Source organism: Aquila chrysaetos, chromosome 25 (assembly GCF_900496995.4).
Source record: "Aquila chrysaetos chrysaetos chromosome 25, bAquChr1.4, whole genome shotgun sequence".
In the NCBI taxonomy this organism is placed as follows: domain Eukaryota; kingdom Metazoa; phylum Chordata; class Aves; order Accipitriformes; family Accipitridae; genus Aquila; species Aquila chrysaetos.
This window is the reverse complement of record NC_044028.1, coordinates 7307329-7326879: the sequence shown is the minus strand read 5'-3', so window position 1 is coordinate 7326879 and position 19551 is coordinate 7307329. Positions and strand designations below refer to the sequence as shown.

Here is a 19551-nt window from a genome sequence, read left to right as displayed (position 1 = left end):
ATAGGATCTCATTGTACCCAGAAGGATTAAAACCTGTGCTTAAGCTGGGCAACTCTCCTGCTTGGTAATGCCATAATTTAGAAGTTTGCTGAGCTACAGCTATTTGCAGTTGTTAGACTGAAATGTCCTTTCATCTCTGCAATCTCATTCAGTCCCCTAGCATTGTGGGGACGCAGGCGAACCACTATAAATAACTGAGCCTTTTCATGTCAGCTGGTACAAATACCAGCCACTTCGAACAACCTGACCTTTCTTGGGGATTCTGACCAATCTGCAGTGGAAGACGGCTAATATCTTTCAGGATTTTCCATGGTTAAGGTATATATAAAGATTGCTAGCTGTTTGTGTGCACTCCAAATGCTTTCTGGCTTCTTTAATCTGGCTGTGACACTTTGTTCTGTGGTTAAAAAATGAAAGTAACGTCCCAGTTAATGATTTTTGATGAAACCCATTATTCTCACAGCTATTTTTAAACACCACGGAAGGCAAATCAATCTAACACACCTACAAGACTAATATTTTAATAAACTAACAGAGGCAGTGGTCTAAAGCCATGGTATTTTTCCTCTGAACTCTTGTTTTTAAATGAAACCCTGTGAGGTTACCTTGGCATTCCTTTGCATGAAGAAAGCAAAACCTAGAAAATAAATTGCTGTTGGTGTCTCCTGAAGTTCATCTTCAGCTTTAAATGAAAAACAAAATAGAAAATGGCTTCAGCTAATAATTAGCAAAAGCTGATGAAGGGTATTACTGTAGAAGGTATTACATGATTATGAGATTTACCCTTCTTCCACACACCTGTTAAATGGAATGTGATAATGCCTTTCTCTTATTAATATCTTATGAGAAAAATCAGAGGGGATGTACCCTTGATCAAGAGATATCCATTTTATACTTACTGCTATAGTTCATTCTGGAATATAGGACGAATCTTGCCTCTGTGAGAAACTGAAGTTATTGACCCTGTTGTTAGTCATTGTAACCAGAAAGCTAATGAGAAAAGGTTATAAAACATGGAAAATAATCTAGACTGTAGCTTGCTTCCTAGCTTTGCTAGAAGCTGCACTGAAATTTCAAGAGGATTTTTCATGTCTGGCATTCTCCCTTTCATTCACGCTGTAGCTGAGAGGTTCACCCCCAGCTGCCTCATTTATAGGAAGCACAGCAGAAAGGATCACAGTTTTCACTCACGGGGAGAAACAGCTTAGGGATGTAAATCTTGGAAAAAAATTAGATTATTTGCAGAGTGAGGCACTACCTGACAGAACCAAGAGTGGCTATATCTAGCTCTAGCTCACCCTACTTGTTAGGTTCCTTAAGCCACTTTGCAGTCCCTCATGAGCATAGTGCATCTCAACTATAGATGTTCATTTGTTGCAAGATAAGAGATTTCCAAAATATAGAGAGAGAGCAGAAATGTGTCTTGGTCTAAAATACATTTTAGACTTTTACCATGCCCTTTCTTGGCAGTTGCTCTCTTCCATTTTGACCTTTTGCAGCTTAAGGACAAGTTCCCCATTGTTTATAGTTAGTTGAGAAGCTATGTACCTAATAGAAGATGCTCAAAAGCACAGAGCCCAGGTCCTCATTCTGTAAGATCAATATATCTGGTCTGGGACTGCAAGATGAATTCCCTATCGTGTCCTTATATCAGCTCTTCAGTTGCTTACAAGTAAGCAAAGCAGTGTGATGGTGAAGGAGTATTTGCCTACTTGTTGTTGCAGAGTAAAGCTGGAGATAATGAAATGATTGCCATGTTATAGGAGTGTATGCAAAAACGTATTTTCTTCAGACAAGTAGATGTTGATGTGCAATTTGAAAAGCCCTTCACCCATTTAAAAATGCAATAGATTTGGAGGACATCAATAAGGAAACATAAGGACCGAAGGGAAGGGGATCAGCTGGAATACTTCCCCACCTCCCTGCATTGCTTTCCCTGCTCCCCAAAACAAGCAGGCAAGTTCTCCCACAGCTTCTGGGAAAAACTCAGAGAGAGCCTCAACTCTCCACTGTGCTGGGCAGCCCACAGCCAATGCAGCCACTAATTTCTTAGCCCAGCTTTTCCTGTCGAAGCTGAACTTGCTTGCAGCTATGTGTTGTGCTTGAGCGAGTGGTTGCGTTTTTACGTTTGCCCCTTCGCAGCAAATAGACAAAATTTTTAGACATTTCTCAGGGACCGTGCTGTCGCTGCAGCTCAAGCCAGGAGCTGTAGCAGGGAGCACGGAGCGACCCCATGACCAGCATTAGCGGTGCTCACTCTATTAAAGGCAGCCCTCAGAAAAGGAGAGAGTTACTGAATGTCAATTAAAATGCTTCAGTGATTTAAGTGGGCAACTTCCATGCAGCGCTTTGTAACGCTACACCCCTCTGTCTCCAGTTAACGGCACTGCTCTTACAGCAGCCCCTAGTAGGTGAATTTATGCAACGGCATTGACAGTGACCTTAAGGACGGATCATTTAAACTATTCTCCTCGCCTGAAATTCGTAACTCTATCTGCTTCCTCTGTGGGAGAGGATGAGACAAGGAGGGGAGGGAAGGAGCAGCTCATTGACCACCCAGAACGAAGGAAGAACCTGAAATTACTTTGTTAGCCTCGATTCTTCTTGGTGCACAACCTAGGAGGAAAGTGAGAGACAAAGTTGAAAAAAGCCGGAGGTGTGATACCTGCAGCGGGTAAGAGGGTCTAACAGCAGAGCCATGGGCATCTTGCTCCCCGACGGAGCGGGCAGCACCCTGCAGGCTGGCGCAGGTCCGCGTGCAAGCGATGCTCCTCCGCTGCCACTGCCAGGGAGGACAACAGGGCCCTTCTCCTCACCGGACCCGCTGCTGTCCTGGGGCTCCACGGGCCACCGCTCTGCCCGCAAGCGCCGTCCCAGCAGCCCGCCGCCAGATGCACCACCGACAGCCGGCGTGGTGAAACGCGGCAAAAGGCTGGGAGGTGACGTCCCGGCAGCCAGCCCCATGGCAGTGGACGTTTCGGCAGCTGTGCCTGCTAACTTCTGGGAAAGGATGACTTTAGTCACTTGTCTCATCTCAGACACGCTGCAAAGTTCAGCTGAAAGCTTTTAATGGTCCCTTGATGCTGAGCCTGCAGATACAGAGAGATAGAGAGCACAATAAACTTTCAAAATATGATCTAACTGCGTAACACATCAAATGTGTATCTTAACTCTATCCAGTGGAGCTGAATGGAAACAAACACACCATTTCAAACCAGACCACACACAGCAAGATAATGCACATGACTAATTTTGATGACTGATTTCATATAAATAATGCACCAAGATTAGTAGATGCGCTGTAATATCCCTTCATTCCACTCCTTTAATTAACTTTTCATTGAGACTGCAACTGGAAGTGGCTAATGAAGTGTTTGCTTTTTACTACTTAGATTAAAAGTACATCCTGTCCTTACCGAAAACAGTGAGAAACTGCATGAAACTTAGGGAATAGCCTGCTTAATGCCATTCAAAATAATGCCAGCATTATAGCTCTTAGCTGGGTGGCAAAGGAAGAAATAACAGGTGTAGATAAGGAGTGGGAAGAGTACAGTATTATGGTCGCTACACGTTGTAAATTGCTATGGGAACCAAACAGTTTTGTTCTAGATCAGTTTTGCCACCTACACAAAAGGGGAATAAGACACAGATAACCCTACAGCTGAGTTCTGTTCTTCTGATGTCTGGCAATGTTTAAATGAACTCATGAAGGAAGTGTTGAGTAGCGAAAGACAAATGACCTTTTCCATCTGGGAAAGGTCTTAAAATCTTAAAGCTGCAATGCCTGTGTTTATCAGAAGAGAAAGAAGGGAAAATGCAGGTGAGGAAGAGAAAAGCCAAATCCACAGTATCTGAATTCAAAGAGGATGGCAGGATTTAAAAGAGCTGGTGACCTTCAGGAAATTGATCCCAGTGTTGATGGATCACTATATATAGGATGCAAAATAATAGATCAGCTGTTGCCTTGTCACTGTAGAAAAGGTAAGATTCCCTACCCCTCTAAAGACAGAAACTTTAAATGGCTTTGAATGAAGCAATTTAACACTTATTACACCATCCCCAGGGATTTTCAAACTATTTTGCAAATGAGGAAGGCAGGTAGGGTAGATAAGTCCTCCCACCCTGTCATTACTGATGGAAAAACTGATATGCAGAGATGTGACATGACTTGTCCCAAAAAACCTCCCTAAGAGGGACTCTCATCACTTGCTTCTCAGGTATGTGATTAACCACCAACCACCTTTCCATTTTAACAAGTTTCATCGGCTTTCACACTGGAACTGTGCAGAACCACAGATTTCACATATTTTTTTAGTAATAAGCCATCAATTAGTCCAGGTTTACTCAGAACAGTGCCCTGGGTCTCTTTATGGGTCTATAAACCTGAGAGGACCTATTTGTGATCTTGGGCTGAGATTCAAGTTTTAAAGGAACAATGAAACTGGGGCAATTTTTTTCATTACTTCAATTTTCATACTTAGTTCTCATATTCTACATTTCAATGTGCGTGAAGGGCTTGTGTGGAAGGCAACTTGCAGATTTCCAAGGCCTTTTTCTGTTTCAGCCTTGATCCCAAATTTTGACTCTACTAAGGCTGGCAGCCCCTCCCTACAGCATTCGTAATACTAACATCTCAGATATTATTTGGATTGGACCTTCCAAGACACATTAGCAATCAAAGGCGCATTTACAACCATCTGTAATGGGTATTGCCCCTCTGTCACAACATGGTGTAGAAGAGCAAAATGCTACAACAGCAGTATCAAAGCTGGATAGGAGAAGCTAATAACAGCAAACAGAACAAGAAAAAATAAATAATAAAAGGATTACCCACTGCATGGGAATCTTCCCAAGGTTCAGTATGACTGTGGGAAAGAATTCATAATCCCAGGTTTCATTCAGACCGTTTCTGGGAACAAAGGCACCTGTATTAAAATCAGTGTTGTTGATTTTGGCAAACCATGATCAAACAGAATAGAAAAGAGTAGAAAAGACGGTACAAATCTGATTATCCCTGGGCATATAATTCTTGGTGCTTCACACATCCTCTCTACCCTTCCCACATACATCTTGGCATCACCTGGTATCCTTTGTTTTGCACCACATCTTTTTTGACTGAATGAAAGCTGAGATCTGAAAATATCCTTAAGATGGTAATAGGGTGAGTATGAGAGAGCACTCTGTAGTTGGAGTAAGCAGGCTTCACAGGGGCAGCCCTCCTACCTGCCAAGTCTCACCACAGTCTCCTGTCCCCTGGATCCTTTTGGAACACACTCTGAGAAAAATTCAGGCATATGTTTAATTAAATTTTAAACTAAAAACCAACCAGAAGACAAGCAGAGTTAATAGTACTCATTTAAATTAGAAGGTCTCCCGTATATGGAAAAAGTCCTTGGCTGAGTTTCTCAGCAGCTGGAAATGCACATAACCTCTCTCAGTCCATAGGTTGTTTCATAGTAGCTGAGCACCTTCCCCAGCACTTCCTTCTAAAGGCATCAAGAAAAGCAAGATGGGAAAATGAATAAATACTGGAATCATTCTAATAAAATGTTAGCAAGATAAGAATAGCTAGACATAATAATAGCTAGTAAGGAGACATGGGGTACTGGCACAGGATCGTTCCACGGCAAGGTGTGGAGAAACTGGAGACCGTCACTGTATGGGTGCCTTTCCTGAAAATAAAAATGTAGCACCTTAGCATGCCCCCAAGACCCAAAGCATTTTACAAGCAGAAAGTGCTACCAGCTTAAAGTGTCATTCACTACTGAACTGTAGCATGGAGTGAAAAACAGCATCTATTCAATAGCTGTTTGGGACAGAAAGTGAAAAACAACATGACCATTGAAACCGCAGGAGGAATTTCTGGTAGGCAGAGCGTAATTAGCTAAGTTGGCCTGTGGCCAGGACGTGGAGGTTAGTCATTGCCTTTTGTGAAAAGTGCCATCAGGTCTTCAATGACTAAGAGCATTCAGGACCTTGGGTTTATGTCTAATGCAGAAGATGGATAACAATGCTAAAGAGGAAACATCAGAGGCGAGTATGATCATAAACAGAGAGGATATGCAAGATATCTTCCAGATAGAGGGGGAAAAATGGAGCTCTAGGCACTGGCCAAAACAAACAGAAGTCACCATGAGTGGATGGGGGTCATTCAAGGCTACTATGCGAATTACGTCAGGAACCGACATTGCCCTCCGCATGGCTTCACAAAGTTTGGCTTTAACACTTGAATGTCACTGGCAGAACAAGACAAAAATGCTGCACCCACGGTCAAAGAAAGCCAAGAAGAAAACTCAGGGAGATAGAAATTAGGAGTCTGATTTCACTTGGGGGAACAATTAAGAATTATTTATTGAGGATGAACTAATGGATCTTTATTTTTAGAGGAGAGCTTTGGGGAATTTTAAGAGTTTCCCGCTCTTAGCTCGTATTTAAATAATAAATAAGTATCTATCTGACTTCTGGGGACAGTTCAATATAGCAGTTCATCCAGTTGCAGCCAGGCCACAAGAAATTGTTCTCAAAATTGAAACAATGAGAATAACTAACGTTCCTGGAGCCAATTCAGATGTTCTACTATCTTTTCAGAAAACACACAAGTAAATAATTTCCTCTAGTGTTGTTATTGGGGTCTGTCCTGTTAAGACAGGGGAGTACCCCAAAACATCCATTTCTGAAACTACAGGATTCATCAGTAACACATCATTCAGCAAGAAAGGCTGCAACTGTGAAAAATAAATCCTGCAAAAATAATCCTGATGGATTATTTTCAGCCATCGACAGACTGAACAAGCCTGGATACAAATGCACTCGTATTGAAGTTTGTCTATAGCTCGTATTTGAGCTGAAAGAAGGGTTGAAAATCAAATCTGGTGCTTTTCTTCTGCTTCAAACTCTAACTAAAATGCAGACCCACAAAGCTAGCCCTAATTATTTACTTTAAAAACATTATGCATTCTGTTTAAAGTACAGCCTTTAACTCTGTCTGCAAGCTATTTATAGGGATTGTGTCTTTCTCCCCATTTCACACACACACTGCAGCAAAAGGTCATTCATAAGTATATATCAGAAGTGGAAGACAGTGAAGAGACATGCTAATCAGACTTGCTCCTAACCACTTGCTGTTCAAAGAGCAGAGTGGGGCTAGATACTAATGTGTTTGACCCTTCAAAAGCTTAGTAACCAATTAGCTTTCTAAAAGCGATGATGAACTGCAGTCATTTACTGTGCATCCACACATTCAACTGTCATGTTTAACAAGCAGCAGGACCACCTACAGCTGCCCAGCAAGGCCCTTTGCATACTTAACGCTGAGACCGCATATGTAGTCACTAGAGAGGAAAAAAGATGTAAAAAGCACAGCTTGGGATGACTTCCACAAACAAAGCAATGTCATTCGCAAAACTGTAAGATTCCAGCCAGTTCCATAATTTTCCAAAGTTTTCCTTGAATTCCTAGGAAAGGCTCCAGAACATGAGTTCTTTTTGCTGCATCAAAGGCAGGTCTTATGTTTCCTTCCAGAGCACCATAGTCATAACCCCTGGAAAACCCAAGGTGGTCCTTGACATCTCCATCGGAAAGATCATTACTAAAATGCCAGACCACATCTGAAGATGTTCGCACGTTTGTTTGACATGTCTAGCTCATGTTTCCCTCTGCCCTACCACAGCATGCTCGGCCAATACTGGAGCCCATCATGTCAGAACACTTCATTCCCATCCATAACTCACAAATTGGCAGTGCAGATTTGCTGGTTTTCTTCTTAGATATCAAAGCAAGCTAGCCAGGGCTTACAAAGCACAATCTAGGTAGATAAATGCAGAGGCAGATTATCAGAGACTCCTTCTATCCCTCTGTCCTTCAGTCAATGCAGCACCTGAAGATCAGCAGGGCTGATAGCACAGCAACCAAATGGTAGAGTCGTGAACACCCTTTATCTGAGAAATAACTGCACATACTTAGTCAGCTACTTGTGAAGGGCATTTATTGGTCTGGTACCAAATCACTGAAACACTTAACATATTCTTAAGTCACATATGTCCCACAAGTGAAGTATGTCCTTGGCAGAAAGCTGAATCAGAACAGACTTAAACACATGTTTAAATATAAACACATATGTAAGTGTCTCACTGAACTGTGGCTGTGTTGACATTCGTATTACTAGCCAAGGTGTCAAGCAGAATCATTTATTAGTTTCTTCTCTCCCCATTTAATTTTTTTTTTTTTTATACTGGAGTCTTCATAAAGAGAAGTCGTGCTTCATACCAAGTAGGCACGACTAATCAGTCTTTTTTAATAAAGAGAGAAATTAGGTAAGAAGGACAACGGCGACTATGAAATTGGAGAGACATGTTGATGTCTTATTTTTAAAGCCCCTAATTTTTAAAAAAGTTCTGTATTTTAGCCCTTGGCACCAGTGATTATGCAAAAATAAGGCATTGCTTTTGGCTACTTTGAGCTAAAGTTTTCTTTAAAAATTTCCAGTAAGCTAAACTTAATGGAAAGTCGGGTATGTTTGTTTCATGAATTAAAAGGAAAGTTTCCCCTTTTAAGTAGCAAAGCAAGAGATGAGGAATGTTGCTTTTTTCTCTGTATATACCAGTTATGCTGTTGTACTCTCAAAACTTCATACACTTTTTATGTCTCTCCGTTGAGCTGCCATGATCTGCCTAACGACATTTCAGTCCCGTGTCAATTTGAGGGCTACATCTAAGACTCAGCCATAATTCATCAGGATCAGGTGGCAGCCAGTCCTGAATGCATCTCCTGAGAGCTGGGACACTTCTTACCCATCATGGAGCAAAAACCAATTATCTGAAGCTACCCACCTGCTCCAGGGCCACTTTGTCAAATATGATACTTTGGGGGTGATACCTAGCTGTCATACTGATTTTTTGGATGTTGACACAGTGGTTGGAGCGAACATCTGTTGCTGCTACTCTGCTGTGATCTCATTTAGACTCTACAGTAGCAAAGATAAAAACATGTTTCAGTGCCTCCCTCCTGCCTGCTCCACCTGAGAAACCCTCTGCGTCTCATCTGAGCGGCTGAACAGCTGTGACCAGACGACACCTTATCCCCTTCTCTCTTTGAAACATCAGTTTAATTCCCAGCTACTCGCTCACTGAATCCTCACCGTTAGTGGCGTTCCTCTGGGTATCTAGCTGCGCATATGGCCGTTTTCCCATCCTTTCATATAAATATCTCCATACCCAAATCAAGGGGAAATAAGACCATTTGCTTTGTAGCTGATGGAAACTGTGGAGAAACCAAAAAAAAAAAAAAACCTGGCTGCAAATCACACAGTGAAACTCCAAGGTTGGGTGTCTCACTGAATGGGAGTGTGCTGAGATAACTAGGACAGGATAAGGGACTAGTCAGTTAGAGCACTGGAAGCAGTGGGTTGCAGCCTGCTGTCCTCCCTGCTATGGCTGCATGCCTCCTGCAAACCATTTAGAGTGATGCATACTGTTCCTTGTCTCTAGGATTTGCTCAATATTCAGGTTTTGGGGCTTTTGGGTGCTTTTTGTACTCTCCTACCTTGCTCCAGTTGTGCAAGCAAAAATAGTTTCCTTACTAAAGCAGCTTCAGTGCATCTGGGTGAGTTGGAAGATGGCACAGGCTGCACCACTGTGTGATGCGACTGTAAACGAGACACAGGCAGGGTCAGGGAGGAGAGGTAGGCTGGGTAATGTAGAGAGGACAGTCTATTTGGGCACCTGCTCACAATTAACCTGTGGGAAGTTGCCAGGGTCACTCTGGATCTCAGCCTAAATGGCTTTTTGGGGCTGCAGAAGTGAAAACTCAAACCGAAATGGCAGCCCTGTTAGACTTCAGGCTTAGATATGGTATCAACTCCTCCTTTCCAAAGCTGACAGCAATTAGAGGAGGATGGCAGATGCTTTGTCCCAACAGCCTTTTGCTTTAATAAGTACCTTCTCTGCATCTAAGATGTAGCTGCTCCTCTAGACATGAGACCTTCTGTGTCACGCACAAAACTTACATAGAGTGTCACTCAGTAAATAATAAAGACAGCAATATAATCATAGCTACCTATGGGATAGACATTTCTCAGTACAACGGCTTCCAGAAGTTCAAAGATTTGCATGAACAGAATACACGGAGGCTGTGTGTGTTAACTAATCAGTGTTTCCATCGCTATGTGATCATTTTCTAAATTGCCATAAAAGTGGCACCAAGAGCACAGAAGATGACACTCTTCTGTCTGGGTGCTGTAATCACACTGAATGCATCTGAGCAGACTGCATAGCAAATGGGCACTGGAGATTTTAAATATCTCAGTTTTCATCATCAAACATCGCAAGCTAGTTCCTGTTTCCTTCTCAGTCACCTCTCCTGACTCCATCAGGCTATTGATGTAACGCTGAGTGATATGTGGCAGCACATTACTCTCAGTGGAGATTAATTATTTCTTTTTTTAGGCTCCTACAGCCCCCATCCCCTCTGGGTCTCTTAGCTGGTAAAGTAGCATGTCAAAAACTAATGGGAAGGTGTGAGACGTGACATGACTTTACGAGAAAAGAAAATTTGGGCCAAGGTAGATGGAGTTTGGATTTTGACAACGGACTTTGTTTTTCTGTTTGTTTCTTCCCCCTAAGAATATGTTTCTATTTTTAAATCTGAATGCATTGCTGTGATTCATACTGTAATTACTACAGGAAATCAAGAGGGACTGCACCTGTGTTGGACCATGAGGGAGCACAAAGTGATGCTGGTTCCTCCCCATACTGACTAATCCCCTTTGTCTGCTGTGCACAAACACCGCTACCTGCCCGAAAACCCCTTCAGCCCTCAGATTTCCATTTACAGCTGTCTCCAGAGTGTCGCAAGAAAAGATGATGGATGGGCAGGATTTTATTTCCATTAGAACGAAGCCAACTGAATATTTCCATCTGCTTTATTAAAAATACTAGTTCTCACTTTGCTTAATCTTGAAAAATGCAACATGTTCCTGCAGCTGAGTTTGCATTTTGTCTAGGAAATGGATGCCTGAGGTGCAATGATTTTCTGTGGGAACAGAGCAAGGTGCAATTTAATGCCTTCCCTCCTGTGGGCAGAGGGCATCCAGCTTGGGAGAGAGAAGCTGATAGCCCCACAACTACCATCTCCCCAAAGGGGTCGTGCTTCCAAAAGGTTTTTGGCAAGGTGACCCCTGAAGTCCAACAACAAAGGCGGTCAGGGAGATAACTCAAACTGGAGACCTCCCTGTCATCTAAGCCTTGCCATCAGGCTCGCTGCTCCACTCCCTGACCATGTCCAAGCCCTGCAGAGCATCGCTCTCCCTCCTTGGTGGGTTTCTGTAATTCCTGCTGTTGACACACGACTCATGGTTCGTAGTTGGCATCAGTTACAGAAGATCGTTGGAAGAGATCACTGAAGTGTTTGGATTCGGTGGGATGGGGTGGCAGGGAAGGAAACACAGGAGCTTGGCATCTAGAATAGGGGCCTGAGGGTGTCAGATTTGGGTGAACAACTGCTCTATCACAATGTCTGTATAACTAAAACTCTGTCCAAAAACAGACTTTGTTCAAGGTTTTTCTTTTCTTGCATTGCTTTTCCTATTTCCCTCTTGTTTTCCCAGAAATAGAACATGACATTTATTTTTATGGACAGCATGATCTTATGGCTATTCCCCTGTGACGGGGTAATCTGAACACAATTATGTTCTGTTGACAAAAAGTGATAAAAGTGTATTGTGTCAACACTCTGAACTAACAGATTTGTCATCTGCTCTACTCTCAGATAATAGAAACAGAATTAGAAAATGCTCTGACAGACTCTATCCTCTTCTATGGTTAGGTAAGCTCTAGCTCTGTGCTCAGTTACTGTACCCCAGCCTTCTCCCTCTTCCAGCAAAATCTGCCTGGCTCTGTTTTAAATTCAAGTGTAAATTTTGCTTTGATGGACTTCTTTTGTCAGCTTATAGCTTATATGCTTTGAAGGAATTTGATCTAAGTTCTCCATTTCTCTTCAGATCTATTACTCCCTTTTTTTTCCCATGGCTTTGGAAAATCCAACTTTTTTGTGCATCATTTTTTTGCCATGCAAATTTCCTTCTAGAAAATGTATTTGACAATAGTATCTGCATTGCATCCTCCCTCCAGCTGACTTCTTCATGAGTTCATGGACAGCAATCTACCTGGACTGTTGTTTTCCTGAGACAGGCACCCACATTTGCCCAATATGTAGGGCCAGCCATAAGCACACGCAGTTTTCAGCAGGAAGATGTATGTACATCGTAACATAAAACGCCATCCCATCCTAAGCCTGAAGACAAGTCTGCACTTACAGCTCTTGATTAGTTGGATGACAATTACTGCTTAAGAGCTAAAAAAATGGTTATATCATTCAAGCAAAATAGAAAAAGCTTTTTCATGGCCAAAAAAAACAATTTCCAAAATTTCTGTAAAACATTTTGTTTTGCAGCTGTGACTCCTGCACTGTTAAATGCCATTAAACAGCATTTCCATTCAAAAGGGGAGTGTGCAACGTATATTAAGGCTTTCCAAAAATAGGGATCAATAGCCACCAGGTGCAAGTATGGAATGAGTCAAGCACGGTAGCATTTGGTCACCTGGCTAATGCCTGTCTGAAAAGATCATGAACATTGGTCTCATCAGAACAGAAGAGATGATAGGTGCCATGAAGATGCTCTTAGCTTACACGTCTGGTCCTTCCTCAGCTCATTCCCCCAGCTTCCAGGTTAAATGCTATGTCAGGCTGGGACGCCTGAAAATCAGCTCTTTTAGGACCCCAAACATCAGAGCAATCCAAAGTCTACTCTAATTTGAGGTGCATGCTGGACTCCCTCTCTCCTCCAGCCCATCCACCACAGCCCACTTCGCTCCTCAGTTTCTGCAGTGCCCCAGCACAGCCAGCCACAAGGAGCTTGTCCCTGTGTAAGCAGCTTTTTGCACAGGCGTTTCCTTCGTTTTGATACATTTGTTGTTTGAATAGAAATATGCAATCGGTTTTGACAGCAGGGTGAAATGAACTGAGTATATGCACATGAGGTGCTATTGTTTATTTCCCTGATCCAGCTCCTGCCAGTGGGGTTTTTTAGTGTGGGGGTGGAATCAAAGTATTTACATCCTGAAATGAGAATAATGGTCTGGAATAGTGGTTTAAGGTAGTTTGGCACCATATTCTGATACCCATAGCGCCCTTTAAAGAAAATTGAGCTGGACATTGCAATGGAAACTTAGCACCATCAACAATTTAATTCACAAACCAAATTTCCCAAAAGAAGCCACAGCTCATTACCGCACCTACAGAACCACTTTTGAAAGAGAGCGCAGGTCTGACTCTTGTTCTTCCTCCTCCTCTCTGACTGACAGCCAGACTTGGTGCTCAACGAAAGGGTGCTGCTGTGAGAAAACAGCTAAGAAAAAAAAAGTGCTAAAGTTCTTTTCAGAATTGACTTAAAGCAGTAAATATATTGTGTAATGAACAATTTTGGATAAAATGAAGCAATATCACCACAGACAACAGATTTTTGCTTACCCACCAGGTTGATCCTCTCTGTGTTACCGCACCTAAGGCTTATCAAGTAAATTTCCTTGAATAAATGAATATTTATCTTGTTTTATCAGTAAGTGTCTTTCTATCCTAATGTATTTGACCATATCAAAACAAGCTGCATATACCTAATGTGATTTATTTTACCAAAAACACTTGGTCCTAACTATAATATTTTTGTAAGGTTACGCTCAAGATTATTTTTTTGGTACAATTTGGTCATGATTTTAACACTAGTCCAAAGTATCTTAGAATCCAAGATACTCAGCTTGTAGCACTTGAGTTTTCCACTGGAGTCAATGAGGTCATTATTCACATGCTTAAAATTAGGCATATGCTTAAGTGCTTCGCCTTTGGGATAAAGAGCCCATTTGGGACTCTTCAGTACTTAGCTCTGATAAAACCCATCAATCTTGCTTAGATGATTAAAACAAAAGCATCTTTCTCAGAACTTCCAACAGATGTTTTCATAAATTTTAACATACTTCTTTTCCCTGTCTCATTCATTTCCAGTACAAGTATTCCCTTAAAAGCTGAATGAGGAAATCTGTAAACTTAATGGAGGAAATTTATTTGGATAGAAAGACATCTAAAGAAGTATAACAGCACTTGCAATGATCTCTGGCCAAATTCTGCACCCATTAGCTTTCTTTATGCCTTTCCCCACTGCCAGATGTATCTGTGCGAATGAGATTTTCCAAAGTAACTATTGTCTTCTCTGAATCCCACAAAATCCTTTCTAATAGTCTCTGAGCAGAGTTTTTAAGAAACCATGTAAGTGTATAACTGCTCACTCCATATGTCTGAAGTGTATTCTTCCTTCCACCCGCCCCATTTCATTCTGTCGACAACATGCATTTTGTCAAACCTCTTACTGCAAATCATTCAGTCAATGAAACTGAAAGACATTTCAGCACATTTTTATCAACAGAATGTAATTTTGTGCAAATCATGCTGTCAACAGGAAAGAATGCCAAAAGAAAAGTGAAAGAACCCAAACTCATTTTGTCCACAAAAAATAAATTACAGTTTGCTTTTATTTTGTGCATGTAGACAAAATGGAAATAGCAAACCTTCCCCATCTGTGGACAAAATTAAGATTGATCTCTTAATTCAGGAGACCAAATGGTATTTGGTAGAAAAATACCAACACTATGAAGTACAGCTGAGATGCTGAGTCAGAAGAATTTTTCCAGCACTGTACATCTTTTGCTGTTTTCATTGTATCAGTGAAATGCCACCTGAGATATTTAATCCATTGTAGCAAAATATTCAGTGATGGGTTCGAATACAGGAAAGTAGGCTGGGCTAAAGAAAAACAGAGATGCTCTTTAATTTTCCAGTTGATGAATGGCTTGGGTTGCTCTGCAGGTGCATGTCCAATGCTGTCTGGACAGTGCTCCCCGGTCGCTGATGCTCCTCACAGCTTTGTGCCATAGCTGCGGCCATCTTCTATTTTTCTCCGTTGCAATGCTTTCATCCTTTTGTTGCTTTCAGTTTTGCTCTTGTTATTACAAAGCTTGGTTTTTTTGGCAATCATCTCTATACCTCAGGGTCCCAGACTATCTGGCACGCCGATGGCTGGTACGGCACGACGCAGCCCTGTGGTCACTAAAGCTCTGCAGGGCGAAGCAAAGATTGGTTTCAATAACTGCCTTGCAATTGCTCTCCATCACAGGACTGAAACCAGTTTCTACCTCCCACCAGCTAAAGGGCCTTTTTTGCTGGTCCACACCAGGGACGGGATTCCTGCCTGGCTCTCTGTTAATGCCCAGTAAAACCCACCTAGGCAAAACAGCTGGCTTCTCTAAAGATGGAGTGAAAATTGGCCCCTGGGAGAAGAAGATTACAGGAGGACATTAAACCTTTTGCTTTTCTACACCTACTCAGGTTTTGCTTCAAGGTATGCTCAGCTGATTAGGATTATAAGCTTATTTTTGTAAGGGTGGTTGTTCAGTTCCCTTCAATGTTTTGATACTATTTTTCTATCGAGTGGAGTTATTTCTTAATATGGTGAAAAACAACAATAACCTTCCCGGGTTTTTTGGAGAATTTTACTGTGTTTTTAGATCACCTTATCCCTTCCAGTTCTTCAGTGAATTGTTCAAATAAGGCCTTGGAGAACTGACAGTCCCCAAGAGTTTGTATGGGGCTGGAGGAGCAGAGACGGTGGCTGTTATCCAGCATTTTAGAAATCAGAATGAGACTTACCACATGCCATTTTGGTACACACTGTGGGGGATAACAGATCATTTTCTCCATCAGTCCCCAGTCTTTACTGGGGAAAGCATTGATCCAGCCAAATTCCCCGAGTCCTGCTCATCCACAAGAGAGGGACGCCCAGTGAGGAGGGACGCACAGAGAGAAGGTACGCATTGTGCAGCATTAAAAATGTAGCTGCTTTGAGACACGGGCCAACACACTGACACCAAAAGCTGGCAGCAAATATGTCAGAGGGATCACGAAGTTGGCATGAGAGGGTTTCAGCTAATACAAGAGATTATTTTCAGGGCCTTATTGCGTGCCAAACACAACACAAAGCTGGCCTCAGAGAGCAGCACTTCTGCTGGAGCCATAGGGGGTGGCAGCGGAGCAGAGCAGACGCTCGGGGAGAAACCTGGCTTGGGTTTTTATCTGGGACAGCACTGGGGCTCTGCAGGGACCAGCTACTTTTTGGCTGTATGTCACTGCTGTGTGTCCTAGCTAGTCTCTATTTGCAGCGGTCTGCCTAAAGTGCCCATGGGATGGGTCACCTTTTTGATTTTTAGGCTCTCGTTGACATAGTATTAGGAGGGGGACTTGGTACATCCCTTTGGCTCTGCCAGGCTGCTCAAGTGAATTTCAGATTCGAAAGCCTTCCTTTTCGCCAACATCAAGGACTTCCTCCTGTTTAATCCTTACCTGCCTTTCTATCTATCCAGAGCAGCCCCAAAAGCAAGAAGGTATTCATTAAAAGCATAGGGTCACTTTAAAAGTAGTAGATAGATTCAGCGGAAAGAAGCATCCTGAGGTATAAAAAAACAATTTCATACCATTTTGCTGTGCACTTCTCATGGTATCTTCTTGCCATTTTGGTTGTGCTGACAGTGCTGCATATTGAAAGAAGGATTCATATCTGTGAGGCATAGACAGCAAGCACTGCAAAGCATTTCCTTGGTCTGGATCAACAGAATTTTTCCTCCTTTTAAAAGCTATTATGCCAAAGCCTTTCTGAATAAGTGGATGAGGGCAATGGCTGTGCCTTCAGCCTGGCCATCCTTGTCGACTGGCACTAAATGCCCTCACCACTAGCAGTTCTGCTAGTGTGTGGCACAGGGCTTTTCCATAAGCACGGTGGACAGAGACTGAAACTTGTGCATCTCCCTTTCCCCAACACTTTGTATTGTGGCAGTCAGAACCAAGGTCTTGCTAACTAACATGGTTTTTTTCTTTATATGTTGACTTCAGTTTGCACAAAGTCCTCGGTCCTGTCCTAGCCATGTCTACCCAACCCCACCATTTCAACAGAATTTTGAACAAAAGAGAAGAAACGAAGACCTGGGAATTTCCATGTTTTTCATGGCTGATTTCTTGTACGTATTTTACATAATTAACTCACAAGGAAAGCTGAAAATCTTATATCAACATGAAACTACAGTACTCAGCTGTAGGACACCTGGAAATCAAATCAGTAATTACTAACACAGAGGTAGATTGTACATTCCCTGCTGGAATTTACCCACATTCTCATTCAACAGCAACAATAAAATTATGGCAGTGGTGATCAGAAACAAATTTTCAGATTGCAACCTGTGTTGCTTGCCTATTGTTCTGCCAAATGCAGCCCATCAGCACTTTTAATTCAGAGTGAAAAACTGAGCAGAGAACAGAAGAAAATGGGGAGAGGATTTGAGTGGTTACTTCATGGCTCAGCAGTAACCGCTGCAAAAGCCATGTCTTGTGCATGTTGATGGAAGTCAACGCAGCATCTGCGTTGGTTCCCCCTTCACTTCAAGGGAGTGGAGGCTTGAGATGGGTGGTTGAGAACAAGTTGCTTGCAGAAACTCATGAACTTTCATTAGGTGCACATCTATTAAGTGCACCAGAAATTTTGAGTTCCAGACTGGAACTAAGTCACTCCTTGGTACAAGTTTGATAGTAAGGATTTGAGCTACTGGTTTAGAGAAGTACCTATCTGTCAGTGTAAACATGCCAGTGGAGGAAAAAAACCCTTAATGTTGCTACATGTAATAGCAACAGCCTCCCACATCACTGTGGATGTGCTGCTGCTGCTATGCCAGATCATGGCCGAGAAGGAGTAGTAAATACAGTGCTCACGCAGAGCTGTAGAGAGGTGTGTAGGAATACAGTCAGGGTCGCCTGTTGAAGACTTTAGCTCCAAAATCTTCTGCAAAAAAAATGGCTATTTGTATTGAAAAGCTGAACTCCTGGTAATAGAAACCTGGAAACCTGACCATTTGTTTTTAAATGGCAAAAGCCAGCTACTGGCAATTTCTCACAGAAGCACAGAACAGTTCAGATTGGAAGAGACTTCAGGAGATTTCTGGTCCAGCCTCCCGCTCAGAGCAGAGACAACACTGAATACAGCCCAGATGGCCCAAGGCTCTGTCCAGCCCAACCCTCCAAATGCAGCCTCACTGGGAAACTTCCTCCGATGTGGACAGGTCTCATGGTGATTTTTTTTTTTTTTTTAATTCTTTTGTTAGTTGGAACCTCCCCTCTTTCAATTTATCACTCTTATCTCTCATGGTCCCCCCATTAACCTCCTCTCTCTCAATTAGGGCTGATTTTCTTGCATACACGTTACGTGATAGAAGCTTTCAGTAATGGGAATCAATCAACATGCCCCAGTAATTCTAAGTGCACTATGGGGAAACAAAAATACAATTTTCAGGCAGAGGTATCTGTTACGCAGCTAATTAATGTATAGTGGCATTATGGGGAATGTGACCCCATGAATCCAAAGTGATTTACTGTGTTCCGCTGTACATCAGGAATCTGCAAAACCTTTAAACGTCTAACATTTAAAAATATGTGTATCTTCCAACATGCAAACCTAGAAAATGTTCACAGGCTTTGATGTTGGCATTTTCATTGCTGGTTTTTTTGTCATAATAAAATCAGTTCTGCTAATCACCATTCATGCTATGGAACTTATTTCATTTGAACTGCAGTTCAGAGGAAAACAGTTCTTGATTTTATTCCTGTCCCAAAATACCTGCAAGTTAATTCAAAGATGGACTTCAAACCGCATCCTTTGCTAAAACCGGAGTTCAGTTCCCTGATGCTAGCAGTTGGATCCAAACCTGATGTCGCATCAGTCTTGGCAATCTACAAAAAAACAGTGACTTTCAACCCAAAACCCACCTGTATGCTAAATTATTTCTTCAAAAAACAAATCTGGAGCAGGTATCTGCAAGGCTAGGGAAATCAGCAAAGCCTGGCCTCTCCGCTTCGCTCGAACAGCTGGCATTCCAGGAAAGACGCCAATAAAGGACTCTGGGGCAATTTTTGCCAAGTTGAGTTTTTAATTCGTGTAGTTACGTGACTGAATGCAACATAGATCTTTAAGGTTCAAAAATGAGAAAAGAAAATGGAAGTTTACCAAAATCCTGCAAGGTTTAGCTGGGGTGCTTTGGCTCCTTCCTCCCCTTGCTCGAACACCCCTAAGCTAAGTTGGAGGGCCTTGGAAAGGAATCGGAAACCAAGGTATTTTGCCCTGAAGGGTATTAACAGGGGCTGATAATGTTCCCACATAATTTGTAGCCAAATTAAAATCCTGGGACTCTGCTCTACCATGCGAAAAGATAAACCCCGCAAAACTAAGGGGAATGAGGGCAGTGGAAAGGAATGGAGCCTTCCAGCTCAGCAGCCACGATGGGTTATTCGTTAGAACAGAGCCAGTGAAAGATATTTTGACAACACTGAGCTGCCCGATTTTCTCATCACCTCCATTTCATGCTTTCCTCGTAGTGCTTTTACTCAGTGATACAAATCTCTGCCAGTGCCCTC

The 19551-nt window shown here is 42.4% G+C and overlaps 1 long non-coding RNA gene across 1 annotated transcript; it reads left to right on the top strand.

Moving 5' to 3' along the window:
* The first annotated feature begins 230 nt into the window (after positions 1-230).
* LOC115335805 lies at positions 231-17715 on the top strand. Its single transcript, XR_003921539.1, has 3 exons — positions 231-318; positions 15218-15442; positions 16987-17715. It is a non-coding gene; the product is annotated as an uncharacterized LOC115335805 (long non-coding RNA).
* Positions 17716-19551: the final 1836 nt, after the last annotated feature.